Source organism: Pristiophorus japonicus, chromosome X (assembly GCF_044704955.1).
Source record: "Pristiophorus japonicus isolate sPriJap1 chromosome X, sPriJap1.hap1, whole genome shotgun sequence".
Lineage (NCBI taxonomy): Eukaryota > Metazoa > Chordata > Chondrichthyes > Pristiophoridae > Pristiophorus > Pristiophorus japonicus.
The window spans coordinates 19,501,981-19,515,137 of NC_092010.1; the positions used below are offsets into that span (position 1 = coordinate 19,501,981).

General features: G+C 46.9%; 1 protein-coding gene across 1 annotated transcript in view; it reads right to left on the bottom strand.

Moving 5' to 3' along the window:
* The window catches only part of pou6f1 (POU class 6 homeobox 1), a 177,542-nt gene that overhangs the window by 74,043 nt on the left and 90,342 nt on the right, over positions 1 to 13,157 (bottom strand). The window lies entirely within an intron of this gene.

Sequence of the window (13,157 nt, forward strand, 5' to 3'; positions counted from 1 at the left end):
CATGGGGCCGAAATTACCCCCTCCTTCAGGTCCATTGAGAGGCGGTAATGGGGTGGTAAGGCCTTTCCGACCGGAGGCAGGCGGATGGGCCGACCCATCAGTAATTGCCCCCTGGCCAGGAGCGGTGGAAACAGGTTTCCGCCCTGCCTGTGTTGCCGCCCCGTCGGGCACCCCTTACTGCCCGGTGGTGACCCCTTTCCGCCCTGCGAGGGAAATTGCCCCGTGGGAGCGGAGTAGCTGGCGCTCAGTGCCCACAGCTTTTCCTGGTCGGAAGCTGCCACTGGCTGGGTGGCGCGTCCGCCCTTAAAGGGGAGGGCGCTCCGCCACGGCCATCATTTTATTTTAATTGTCGGTTGACTCTGAAGTTGGCCCCACAATGGCGGCCACGGGTTCGGCTGGGCCGCCAACAGGCAGCCCAGCAACCCCTCTTGAGTGCTGGCCCGCTGGCCCGGCCGAAGCCCTCCCTGGTGGCCCAGTGGCGCCACTAAAATGGCTGCAGAGCTCGCAGCGGCCCTCCCCTTTAACTGGGAGGGACGCTGCTACGCGACAGTGCAACGCAGCACATCTACGTCGTGCTGACGTGCTCAGCGTGGCGCTGATGACACCGTCCATCTTGCGCCCTGCTCCTGACCCACTTCCGCCCCCGGAAACATCGCCCCGACCAAAACTCAAACAAAAAGAGGGCAAAATCCCTCTATTCTCCACCGGCGGAGAATAATCATTTATTTCGAAAGGTGCGCTCTGTTTGGGGTAGAGAGCAAATTCGACCCCCATGTGTTTTCATCGCTACCAGGACCCTCATAATTTTAAATACCTCAATTAAATCTTCCCTCAGCCTCCTCTGTTCCAAGGGAAACAACCCCAGCCTATCCAATCTTTCCTCATAGCTGAAGTTTTCCAGTCGTGGCAACATCCTCTTAAATCTCCTCTGTACCCTTTCAGACAAGGTGAAGAGGAGCGAACAGAATTAAAGTGAGGGCTGCACATCTCTTCGTAGGGGCCAGGATTGGCACAGCTCATTTAACTGCAGAAAAGTCCGGTGCAAAATATTTCAACCTTGAAATTCAACTGTTTGTGGGGAGTGAACAAATGTGTTACCTACAGCTACCTTCAGCAGAATTTCTCATGTGGGAGGCAACAGGGTACTGCTGCTGTGGCTGTTAGTTGAGAAATATGACCTCACGATGAACAGCTGAGTGCAATAGTAACACCGAATACACATGTACCAGCAAGAGAGCTTGTTAATAGCCGATGCAGATACTTTGTGGGAATTCCTGCTGTTCAATCATCTCGCACAGTAGAAAAGTTGACATTAAAGCTGTGTTCACAGCTCGCTGAGTAGGTTTACCAGGCACAATGACTTCTCCTTGGTCCTTCAATATAGTTAGTTTGCTTCAGTTGTTTAGCTGATATTACATTGTGTTTCTTTGCCTTCCATTCTTTCAGGTACATATTTTTATGTATAACACAGATTTTCAGACTTTTGGGGTGTTTGAAGCAATCATTCGGTTCCTTGAATTGGTCAGGGGTGGCTAATGTCTGAAAAATCACAACAGTGAAATGTGTGTTGCATAACACTGAAGAAGAAAGGCATTCTGCTTGTTTAAAGCACTACAGCTGGAGCTGAACACAGATGAAGAAGATTATGAAGATAAAGAGTTAGCAGCTGGAGATGATGCTGTAGAACAGAGAAGGCATATTCATCAAAACTTGATGAATGATTTATTTGCTCATTAAATTACATGCCTTGTTTAGTACAATATGGCTGAGAAGCGCAAATATTTAGCAACACTATACTCCTTCCTGTACACTTATACTTCCCACGGTTGTCAATCCGACCAGAGTTTCACATTCTGCCTGAACTCCTAATTATGGGCCATGCTTCTGAAAATGTACCTTTCGTACAGGAAAACCAACAATTTATTTTCAAATCCCTCAGCATGTTTCCTGACAGTTACATTTATTCTTTTGTGACCATGAACAGTTTAACTAGATGTCTGATTGCATTGTTGCTTGCCCAGTTATGTTTAGTCTGTGTAAGGTGTACTAAAACACTAAATTTGCCTATGATGGCACATTTGGTACAGGGTACTAGAGAGGCCTACTCATGCAAGTAATACTAACATTTCAGAGATTCATATCGCATTTATTTGTGTAATTTGCAGTGTATTTTACAGTGCATGTTATAATGCCCCACCCTGCCTCCCTTTTGCACCCCATATAATAGTGCCCCGTGGTCTATCTTGTGTTGTCCTCCTAAGATGTGTGCTCGGAAAATGCATTCCTCACCAGGTGTGGTGGGCATCTGCACACTAGCCGTGGAAGCAACAGGTAGCCTTCATCACCAAATAGCCGCCCAGCCACTTGCCTGTCTGAGTCAAAAAGAATGGACATGGTAGACTGGCATTAAATGAAGGTATCGTGGCAGCTTCCAGCAAACAGAGCACTGACATGTAGCATTTAGTGTTGTTGGTCACATACCAGCTGCACATTCATAAAATGGAAGCCCTTACAGTTCACACAGTTTAGGGAATCGATAGATAGTGCCCGGGTGACCACATGAGTAGCGTCTATATCTCTTTTGCACCGTGGGAAAACCAGCTACTCGCTAGAAATTAATGGCTGTGTCATTCTGCTCCGAGCGAAATTCCAAAATTGACAAAGTGGACAGCCTTGCTAAGCAAGGCATTACTGAGCTGATGTACACAGGTATACACTGAGAACAGACTGATGTTGGTCAGGTACTCTGTTCTTTCCTGGAAATAGCCAGTCATGAAAAAATAGTGGGCTGTTGCGACTTTAAAAGGCACAGTCAGTGCAGTCCAAATTGTGACGGTGGCCTGCAGGTACCACAGCTATCCAAAACTTATTTGGTGAAGCACAGCCTCCTCATGCCGATCTCCTGCTTTGATGCTGGAAGCCATGCCAGAGTCAGACAGGAGCGACTCCTCTTCCTCCAGGGATAATGTATAAGCCTGCCTCCCTGTGTTCCTCCTCTTCCTCCACATAAATCATGAGCAAAAGGATTCCCAAAGGGAAACCCATGATCCTGGTTTTCCAGAAGGATGTCTTCAATTTCCCTTGGGGCCCCCAAAGAGTTCTGGTTACAGGCAGAGTGAAGGCTCAGTCAGTAGCTGTCCAACAAAGAAAACATTTTTCCAAATCAGATCAGAACAAGGGATACGAGCAGAAGTAGAAAAGCTATTTTTTAAAATAAAAGCACTTCCACCTTGAATAGCTGTTTCTGGCAAGAATGCCTGCTGTATATATCGTAGTTTATGAAGGCAAGACAGGCAGAAATGGCAGTATTTCAGACAGGTGAGTGACATCAAGCCGTCGTTGCCATATGTCTGCATGGAGTGGGCAGGTGCTTCTTTCATCTCTTCTCCCGACAGAATTTATGTTGTATGTATAAAGGGGCGGACACCTGGCACGCCCGGGATTCACCCCAAATTCTTCCCCTGCCCGCCCAGATTGGGTAATTTTTCCGTCCACTCGGAATTTGGGGGATATGGTATGGTAACCAAACAAGACTAATCCACACTCCCTCCATAGACTCAATGCTCAGAATGTATATTGTGGCCTCCTATTAGGGAGTGAGGACTTGCCCCTGAATGGGGCCATCACCATTGCTCAGCATTACTGAAAGTTAGCACATGCTAGAAAGAGAATAACATGGTGTACATTGGAGTAGTTGCAACATATTCTGTGTAAATATGAAGTTTTATTTATTAATTATACCTGTAGTGTAAATTACGGGACTGCAACACTGCTGGTCTACTGCAATCAAAATGCTTTTATTTTTGGCTATGATGATTTCCTCTATTGTTCCACATGGTGACAACTGATTAATTTAATATTATAACTGTAAACTGAACTTTATGCCCATCTATCATGTACCATAAAATTCATTCTTGCTGTGGCGGCTTACTTTGGCTTCAAAATGTTTCTCCACTTCATTCCAGGTGTGGTGGGCCCTGGACACAGCATTCACTTTGTCCGTGATTTCTAACCATGCCCAGCAAAATAAGTTGGGCTTTTTAGACTGCCTCTCGACAAAAATGGCATCTCTGCCCATCAATAAGTGCCTGCAAGACATCACCTCAATTCTTTCCTTACTTCTGTTATTACCTGTACAGCTTAGACTGCTTCACAAACAAACGCTTATTTATATTGCTTACCCTAGCCTGTTATAGGCTTGTTCAGGGGATTAAGTGGCTAACAACAGCTGTTTCGAATAGATTGTTCAGGTCTGCTTTACTTCAAACAAATGCAAGATCTCACCGAAGGAAATCACAAAAAAAAGTCTCTGAAGAAGGTCCATACTCTAAGTGAGATTTTGAAGTCTTGTTTTTATATTTACAAGCTCACCTTTCATTGCAGTTCGATCAGGCAACAGATCTGTCCTTGACAATAAATATTACTAAAACTGTCTCACTATGTAGTTCTCAAACCTTTTTAAGCTGAGCCCCTCTAGCTAAGTATACTGTTACTAAGTCGGCAAAAAATGTCTCACTCTCTCTTCCTCTTCCTTCATATGTTTCTCTTTCTCTCCGCTCACACTACTTCTATGTTTTTCTCTTTTCACTCCTTAGATGATTGCTCACTCTCCCCTTCCTTCTTTTTCTCCCCCTTCATTTCTTGATCCTGTTACTTCTCAGTCTCTTGCACCTCCTCCTTCATTACTCAACTACGTAACAAAAATATATCCCAATGAGAAGGGAAGACTGTAAGAGAAGGGATAACCATCCGTGACTAACTAAGGAAATAAGAGATGGTATCAAATTGAAAACCAGGGCATACAATGTGGCCAAGACTATTGGGAGCCAAGAGGATTGGGAAACTTTTAAACGCCAGCAAGGGGAGTTCGACTGAGACAAGGGCAAGCTGAACAGCGATTCACGCCATTGCAAGGGACAATGCGGCCAGTAATGGGGCCATCAACACCTGTTAATGGTGCACTCAAGGACAATAACAGGGGCAGTCAGGGACGATCGACTGGCAAGGGACCTTTTGTTTCAAACCGCAACTCATGCTGGAGGCGTGGAGGCATACATTCAGCCGGAGTTTGCAGAGATGAGCAAAATACCTGCAGAAATTGCAGAAATGGACACTGGGGGAAATCGCTGGAAGCTGAAGTTCAGCGAGTTCATGTGGAGCACATATACAGTTCATACACCAGAACGCCACCGATAATGATGAAAGTGCTCCTCAATGGCATCCCAGTATCAATGGAGTTAGACACGGGTGCCAGCCAGTCCCTGATGGGTATCAAACAGTTCGAAAAGTTGTGGGCATCCAAGGCCAGGAGGCCAAAATTATCGGCGATTGACGCACAGCTACGGACTTACACAAAGCAGATCATTCCGGTGCTAGGCAGCGCCACGGTAGTCGTGACCCACAAAGATTCGGAGAATAGGTTGCCACTCTGGATTGTCCCAGGGGACGGTCCCGCACTACTGGGGAGGAGTTGGTTTGCTGTCATGAACTGGAAATGGGGTGATGTCAATGCAATTTCCTCTGTGGAGCGAGTATCATGCTCACAGGTCCTGGACAAATTTGACTCATTATTTCAACCCGGCATCGGCACTTTCATGGGGGCCAAGGTAGTGATCCACATAAACCCGGACGCCAGACCAGTACACCACAAGGCCAGAGCGGTGCCGTACGTGATGCGGGAAAAGATAGAAGGCGAATTGGACCGCCTGTTGAGGGAAGGCATCATCTTGCCAGTCTAATTCAGTGACTGGGCGAGCCAGATTGTGCCGGTGCTCAAGGCGGATGGGTCGGTCAGGATATGTGGCGATTACAAGGCCACCATCAATCGGGTGTCACTCCAAGACCAGTACCCGCTACCGAGAGCGCAGGACCTCTTTGCGACGCTATCCGGTGGCAAACTTTTTTCAAAATTGGACCTGACCTCAGCTTACATGACCCAGGAGCTGGCGAGTGAGTCGAAGAAGCTGACCACCATCACGACACACAAGGGGTTGTTTGAGTACAACAGATGTCCGTTCGGGATTCGCTCGGCCGCCGCTATCTTCCAACGAAATATGGAAAGCCTCCTCAAGTCGATTCCAGGGACAGTGGTTTTTCAGGACGACATCCTCATTACGGGTTACGATACTGAAGAACACCTCCACAACCTGGAGGAGGTGCTACGCAGACTGGACCGGGTAGGCCTGCGACTGAAAAAGGCGAAGTGCGTCTTCCTAGCTCCAGAGGTAGAATTCCTGGGGATGAGGGTAGCAGCAGACGGGATCAGCCCTACTGCATCCAAGACGGAAGCGATCCAGAGAGCACCCAGACCCCGTAACACGACGGAGCTGCGTTCGTTCCTGGGGCTCCTGAACTATTTTGGTAACTTTCTTCCCAAATTGAGCACACTGCTAGAGCCGCTACATGTGCTCCTACGCAAAGGTCACGAATGGGTCTGGGGGGACAGCCAGGAAAGGGCTTTTAATAGAGCACGCAATTTGTTATGTTCCAACAATCTGTTAACGCTATATGACCCATGTAAGAAACTTGTGTTAACGTGCGATGCGTCGTCCTATGATGTCGGGTGTGTGTTGCAGCATGTCAATGCCAAGGGTCAGTTACAGCCGGTAGCTTATGCCTCCAGGAGTCTGTCCCAGGCAGAAAGGGGCTACGGGATGGTAGAAAAGGAGGCGCTCGCATGTGTATATGCGGTAAAGAAAATGCACCAGTACCTGTTTGGCAGGAAATTTGAGCTGGAGACAGATCACAAACCCCTAACGTCCCTTTTGGCCGACAACAAGGCTATAAATGCAAACGCATCGGCCCGCATACAGAGGTGGGCACTCACGTTAGCTGCCTATGACTACACAATTCGGCACAGACCGGGCACCGAAAACTGCGCCGATGCATTCAGCAGGCTCCCACTAGCCACAACTGAGGGGGCTACCGAGCATGGTGCTGAGATGGTCATGGCTGTTGAAGCTTTCGGAAGCGAAGGCTCACCCGTGACAGCCCGTCAGATTAAAGTCTGGACAAATAGAGACCCGCTATTGTCTCTAGTCAAGAAATGTGTCCTGAATGGGGACTGGGCAGCCACGTACAGGGCATGCCCTGAGAAATTTAAACCATTTCACAGGCGCAAGGATGAACTCTCGATTCAGGCCGATTGCCTACTGTGGGGAAACCGCGTAGTCATGCCCCAGATGGGCAGAGAGGTGTTCATCAGAGAACTCCACAATGGGCACCCGGGCATTGTCACGATGAAGGCAATTGCCAGGTCACACGTTTGGTGGCCAGGGATAGACGCAGATCTGGAACTTTGTGTTCGCAGGTGCAACACGTGTGCCCAGCTGGGCCATGCGCTCAGGGAAGCCCCCCTTAGCCCCTGGCCCGCCAAGCCTTGATCACGCATCCATGTGGACTATGCAGATCCTTTCATGGGGAAAATGTTTTTGGTTGTAGTAGACGCCTACTCCAAATGGATCGAGTGTGACATTTTAAATTCAAGCACATCCTCTGCCACGGTAGAAAGTCTACGGGCAATGTTCGCCGCCCACGGTCTACCGGACATCTTGGTCAGTGACAATGGCCCGTGCTTCACAAGCACTGAATTCCAGGATTTCATGGCAGGCAATGGAATTAACCATGTTAGAACGGCATCGTTCAAGCCGGCCTCAAACGGCCAGGCAGAACGAGCAGTGCAGATAATCAAACAGGGGATGCTCAGATTCCAAGGGGGTTCCCTACAAACCCGCTTATCACGCCTCCTGTTGGCCTATAGATCCCGACCACACTCGCTCACAGGGGTTCCACCCGCAGAGCTACTAATGAAAAGGACGCTCAAAACCCGATTATCCCTTATACACCTCACCATGAAAGAAATTGTCGAGAGCAGGCGCCAGTCACAATATCACTACCATGACAGGAATGCGAGGGCGCGATGTATTGATGTAAATGATCCTGTTTTTGTCCTCAACTACGCTGCAGGGCCCAAATGGCTCGCATGCACTGTGGTTGCCAAAGAGGGAAATAGGATTCTGGTAGTTAAACTTACCAATGGACAAATCTGCCGCAAACATGTGGATCAAACAAAAAGGAGGTTCAGCAACCCCATAGAAGAAGCAGAGGAAGAACACGATATAGAGTTCACTCCACCACAGGTGACCGAACATCGGGACCAAAGGGAGGAGAGCCCAGTCACTGTGGGCAGTCCGGACAGGCCTGAGGCACTGCAAACAGTAGACACTCAGGCCAGCGCCCAACAACCGGAGCCCCAACTCAGGCGCTCTCCAAGGGAGCGTAAACCACCAGAGAGACTCAACCTGTGATCCCAATAAGACTTTGGGGGGGGGGAGGTGATGTCATGTATTCAACCAGCATTGTAACCCATATATAAACTGACCTAAGTTGTACACCGTGAGAACACTGACCACTAGGTGGGAGACACTCCTAACCTGGACCTTCAGGTATAAAAGGGAAAGCTCCACCCACCTTCATCACTTGAGTGCTCAGGAATAAAGGACAGGTCACAGACTGACCTTCTCTCAAGCATGGGACTCGTGTGCATTTATACTGTGTAGTAAGGACGTATCAGTATACTTCCCGACCTGGGGAGGTGTTCTCTCGCAGGTTGAGGCGCTGCAACATTCTTGTGTTGGAGACATCAGAAACCGCCCATGACTGAACTGCCTTGACTTCAGGGTTTAAATATCCTCCAAAGTTCTGGAGTGTTTGAGGGAGGTGAGAACTGAAAGCAGATGTTCAAATGTAATAAATTGCCCAGTTTTAGCAGCAGTGTTAGACACAGGAAAAAGGACACAGGCCCGTAACTTGTGGGCAACAGCGAAACAAAAGCGTTCGCCACTAGCCCCAAAGTAAGCTTCTCGCAATCTCTGTGGCGAGAAGTCCAGCTTTTCCGATGTTCAATTGAGAACAGTGCAGTTTAGTGGGAATTCCATTGCGCGCACTGCTGTGACATCAACAAGCTGTCTAAGCAGCCAATCACATTACGGAATTCTCAGACCGAGAACCAGGAAATAGAAAGCGTTAATAATCAATCACTTAAAATAAAATTACAGAGAGTGATCAGTAACAATGGGACATAAAGCCAGAATTATCAAGACAATTTATTTCACAGAGGGTTATTAGTATATGGAACGCTTTATCACAAGGGGCGACCGGGGTAGAGACTGTAACATAATTAAAAATGGAATTGGATAAGTGTTTGAAAAGAAAGAATATAAAAGGATACAGGGAAAGGGTAGGGAAATAGGATTAGAGTAGAAAGCTCTGGAGCAGAAATCTCTAAAGTATAAATCTCCAAAGTAGAAAGCTCCAGTTTAAGAACTATAACTGGCAGCAAATCAATGGACTGAATTGCCTCTTTCTGTACCACATTTTCAACAATGCTATGTAAATCTATGCTGTGTTTGTCTACAGTCTTCTAAGTACAGCATGGGAGCCAAAACCATTGACAGCAGCGGTGCACAGTAGAAAACCAGCAAGTAGGGACAACACGGGGCAGGGATGGTTTGGAGTGGTTCACGTTGGGCAGAGAAGGACTGAGGGTGGGCTGAGCTGGGAAATACTCAGAGCAAAACAAGGTGGGCCAGGCAGCAAAGGATGGCACAGAAAGGAGCACAGAGCTTGGTTCAGGTCACATCACTGAAGATGATCAAGTCCAATTCGGCCAAAGAATCGAAGCTCAGGTTGTCAGAACTTCAACAGAAGCAATCGCACACAAAAAAAAGAGCTATTATTGCCACCTTCGGTCAAGTCAAAAATTGGACAAGGGTTGGGGCAAGGTTCTGGACAGGAAGCTGTGTGCCGGGACAGAGGCGGGGCTAATAAATATTTTTATAGTACATAACAGTCTACAATATAATGTATGTAAAAATAAGGAGGTGTACAATACACTGTTATCAAGCAGCAGTTCATCTCACCACCACCTTCTCAAGGGCAATTAGGGATGGGCAATAAATAATGGCCTTGGCAGTGACGCCCACATCCCAGGAACGAAAAAAAAATCAAGTCCTGTAAATTAATATAAATGCATAAATAAACCAAATATTTTTCAGCATAGCATATATATCTCACAAAATGGAAATTATATTACAGGGTTGCCTCAATGACAAGAACATTTTCAGAGGCAACACTGTAGTGGTAAAGGAGCTGAAGCTCTGACCATCAGAGGTTGCCAAACTCGACTTGAGCAGGCGTTTCTCTGAACGCCTCTGATGAAAGGTATTGCCTGTAGCAAAGCTGAAAGGTTGACAAGATAGGTATGGATGAAGAAAGCTATTCACCGCATCTTCGTTCATCCATCCAGAAAGATTCTAAAGCTCCTGCACTGCACCATCCAATTGGTTCTTAAAATGATTGTATGATTGTTGTCTCCATTCCTCTATATCCAAGAGTCCATTCTGTGTACTGATCACTCTTTATTTGAAAAAGAATTTCCTGCTATCACTCCTAAAATTTACCTTTTACGAGAATGAACCTGTGCCCATTTGTCCCACTGCGGCAATTTTATTTTCCAGATTTACCTTTTCCATACTGTTTACTATCTTATATACCTCCAGAAGATCACTTTTCAGGCACCTCATTCCTACATTGCAACAGTGACTACACTTCAAAAAGTACTTTCTTGGTTGTAAAGCGCTTTGGGACGTCTGGTGATCGTGAAAGGCACTATAGAAATGCAAGTCTTTCTTTCTTTTCAAGGTTAAAAAGCTGGTGTCGTTTCTCCTCATAACTCAGACCTTTGACTCTAGGAATCAGTTTTGTGGCTCTTTTCTGCAATGCCTCTAACACTGGCCTAACAATGCCTCTTGTGTCTTGGGGACCAGAACTGGACACAGTACTCAAGGTGTGATCGGACCAGAGCCCTATACAGTTTGATCATGACGAACTCAGATTTATATTCTACTGTTTTGGCTGTTCAGCATTTTATTGGCTTGGTTGATTTCTACTCTGAATTGGTTGGTAAATGTTGAGCGTCCTACGTCTCTTTCAGCTTCATCCTTAACTTATTCAACATCATTCATGGAGTATGTGTGTTGCCCATTTTGCCTTCGTATGTGCAGTACTTTACATGTGTCTGTAATTTCATCTGCCATTGTTCTGCCCACTTACATAGTTTGTCCAACTCATTCAGTCATTTCTGAGTTAAAAAATGAGACCGAGAGAAGCAGGGAAGAGAGAGAGAAAAAGCAGAGAGAGAAACTGGAGTGAGCAAGAGAAGCAGGGGAGAGAAAGAGAAGACAGAAGCAGGAGAGGGGGGAATAAGAGAAAGCAGAAAAAGAGAATGAACCAGAAAAGGAGTAAACCAGAGAAAGAAGAAAAGGAGGATAGTAAAAATGATAAAAGACGGAAGGGAAAGAAGTAGAGTGTGAGAGAGAGAGAGGAGAACAGAAGGGAAAGCGTGGGAGAAATAAATGATGAGAAAGATATTTTTGTTAGGTTTCGCAGAATCAGTACCCTCAGTTACAAGTTGTGAGTTTTTTCGTGGAACCAGTTGTAAAGATAAAAATGTTTTGGGAACTACTGAATGACACTGTTTTCTTAGACTTATTGTCAAGGTGACCTTACATGAGTAAGCCGAAAGCAAATGTCGCCTTATCAAAAAAATATAGAAATGATCATTTTGCCCCAGAGATTCAAGATTTTGCTCGAGCAGAACTAGATGTGCCCACCCGTTGCACTTTATTTAGTACAGTAAAGAAACAGCCAGCGTGGAGTTGCACACCTCATGTAGTGGTCTATTGAAATTATAATGCAGTAGATTAATAGTGATTCATTTGATCAGTAGCTAAATGATCATCATAACCAATTGATCCTTATAATTGAATCTCCATGTTGCTCAGAGCTGGTGGGCACTTTTAAACCTCTGATTAATTAACTGCTCGTCTCTTCCTCGAAATATCAGCACTTTTATCAGCTGATTTTAATATTCTGCTCAGCTGTCTGAATGACCAGTTAGTGCTGAGCAGTATCCCACTCAAAGAGCGCCTGCTTGGAACTAAATGAATGTACCAAAAACAGCAAGGACATTAAAAGCAGCTGATAGCATCAGCACATTTAATATCTTAATAAGAGAGGTTGAGCAGCAGGTTTATCGGCTGTTTAGTGCTAATTAGCCCTGCCAGGCATTATAGGTGTCCAACCAAATTGATCAATACGTCAGACTTTATGGGGAGATCCTCCTCTACCTTGCGCTTGGGAAATCAGCATTCCCTAGGCACAGGGAAGAGTACAAAGTGGCAGAGACCTGCAACATGGGGGGGAATTTTAACCTAAAAACAAGGGTGGGTTGGAGGCGTAGGGGTAATTTAATTGTTAAAAATGGGATTCCCAACCTGAACCAGCCTCCAACCCGCCCACTTTTGGTTTTAACGGAGGTGGGACCTGGGACGGGCAGCCAACGCGCTCCCAGGAGGCGGGTCGTCAACTTAAATATTATAATGAGGTTGGAAGCCACTTTTTTTAAACTTCCATTTTGTTTTTAAACTGCACGTGGAGGGGTTTTACACACTTTGTAAAACCCGGCAGTTACATCAAGGCGGGGAGCCTCCATCCGCCACCGATAATGCTGAGGCCGGCCACAATCCCCCAGTGACAGGTCACGATCTTCCCTTCACCACCCCAATCTTATCTCTCCCCTCACCGCCCTGATCTTTTTAATGGCCCGACCCAATCCCCGCCTAAACAACCCTCGCCCTCACTCCCCCCGCCACTCCTCGATCCTTTTAACGGCCCGGCCCAACCCCCGCCGTCTGATCCTTTTAACGGCCCGGCCTCCACGTGAACCCTCCCTCCTTCCTCACAATCTGTCTGGCTGCAGGCGGGAAACCGAGGCCTCACATGCAAATCAGGCCGGCGGGAAACCCAGTCAGTTTCCTGACCGCTTTGGAGCCCCTCCCCCCCACCGCCCCCAACCCACCCTCCTCCTCAAAATCCAGCCCCAGGTCTCTGATCTCAATGCGCTACCATCAGATTTCCTGAACACCTCCCTAGTAGCCTGTAGTAGACGCAGGCCCAGCAAACCTAATTTAATAAGGCAGGAGAGGGGCGTTCCCAGACTCTTGCCTCATTTTCCATTTCCTGCACTTGTTGGGTGCTCGATTGTCAGGGCACCTGAAGAAAATTGGCGCAATCGCCTATTCTTGGGGCCCCCATGG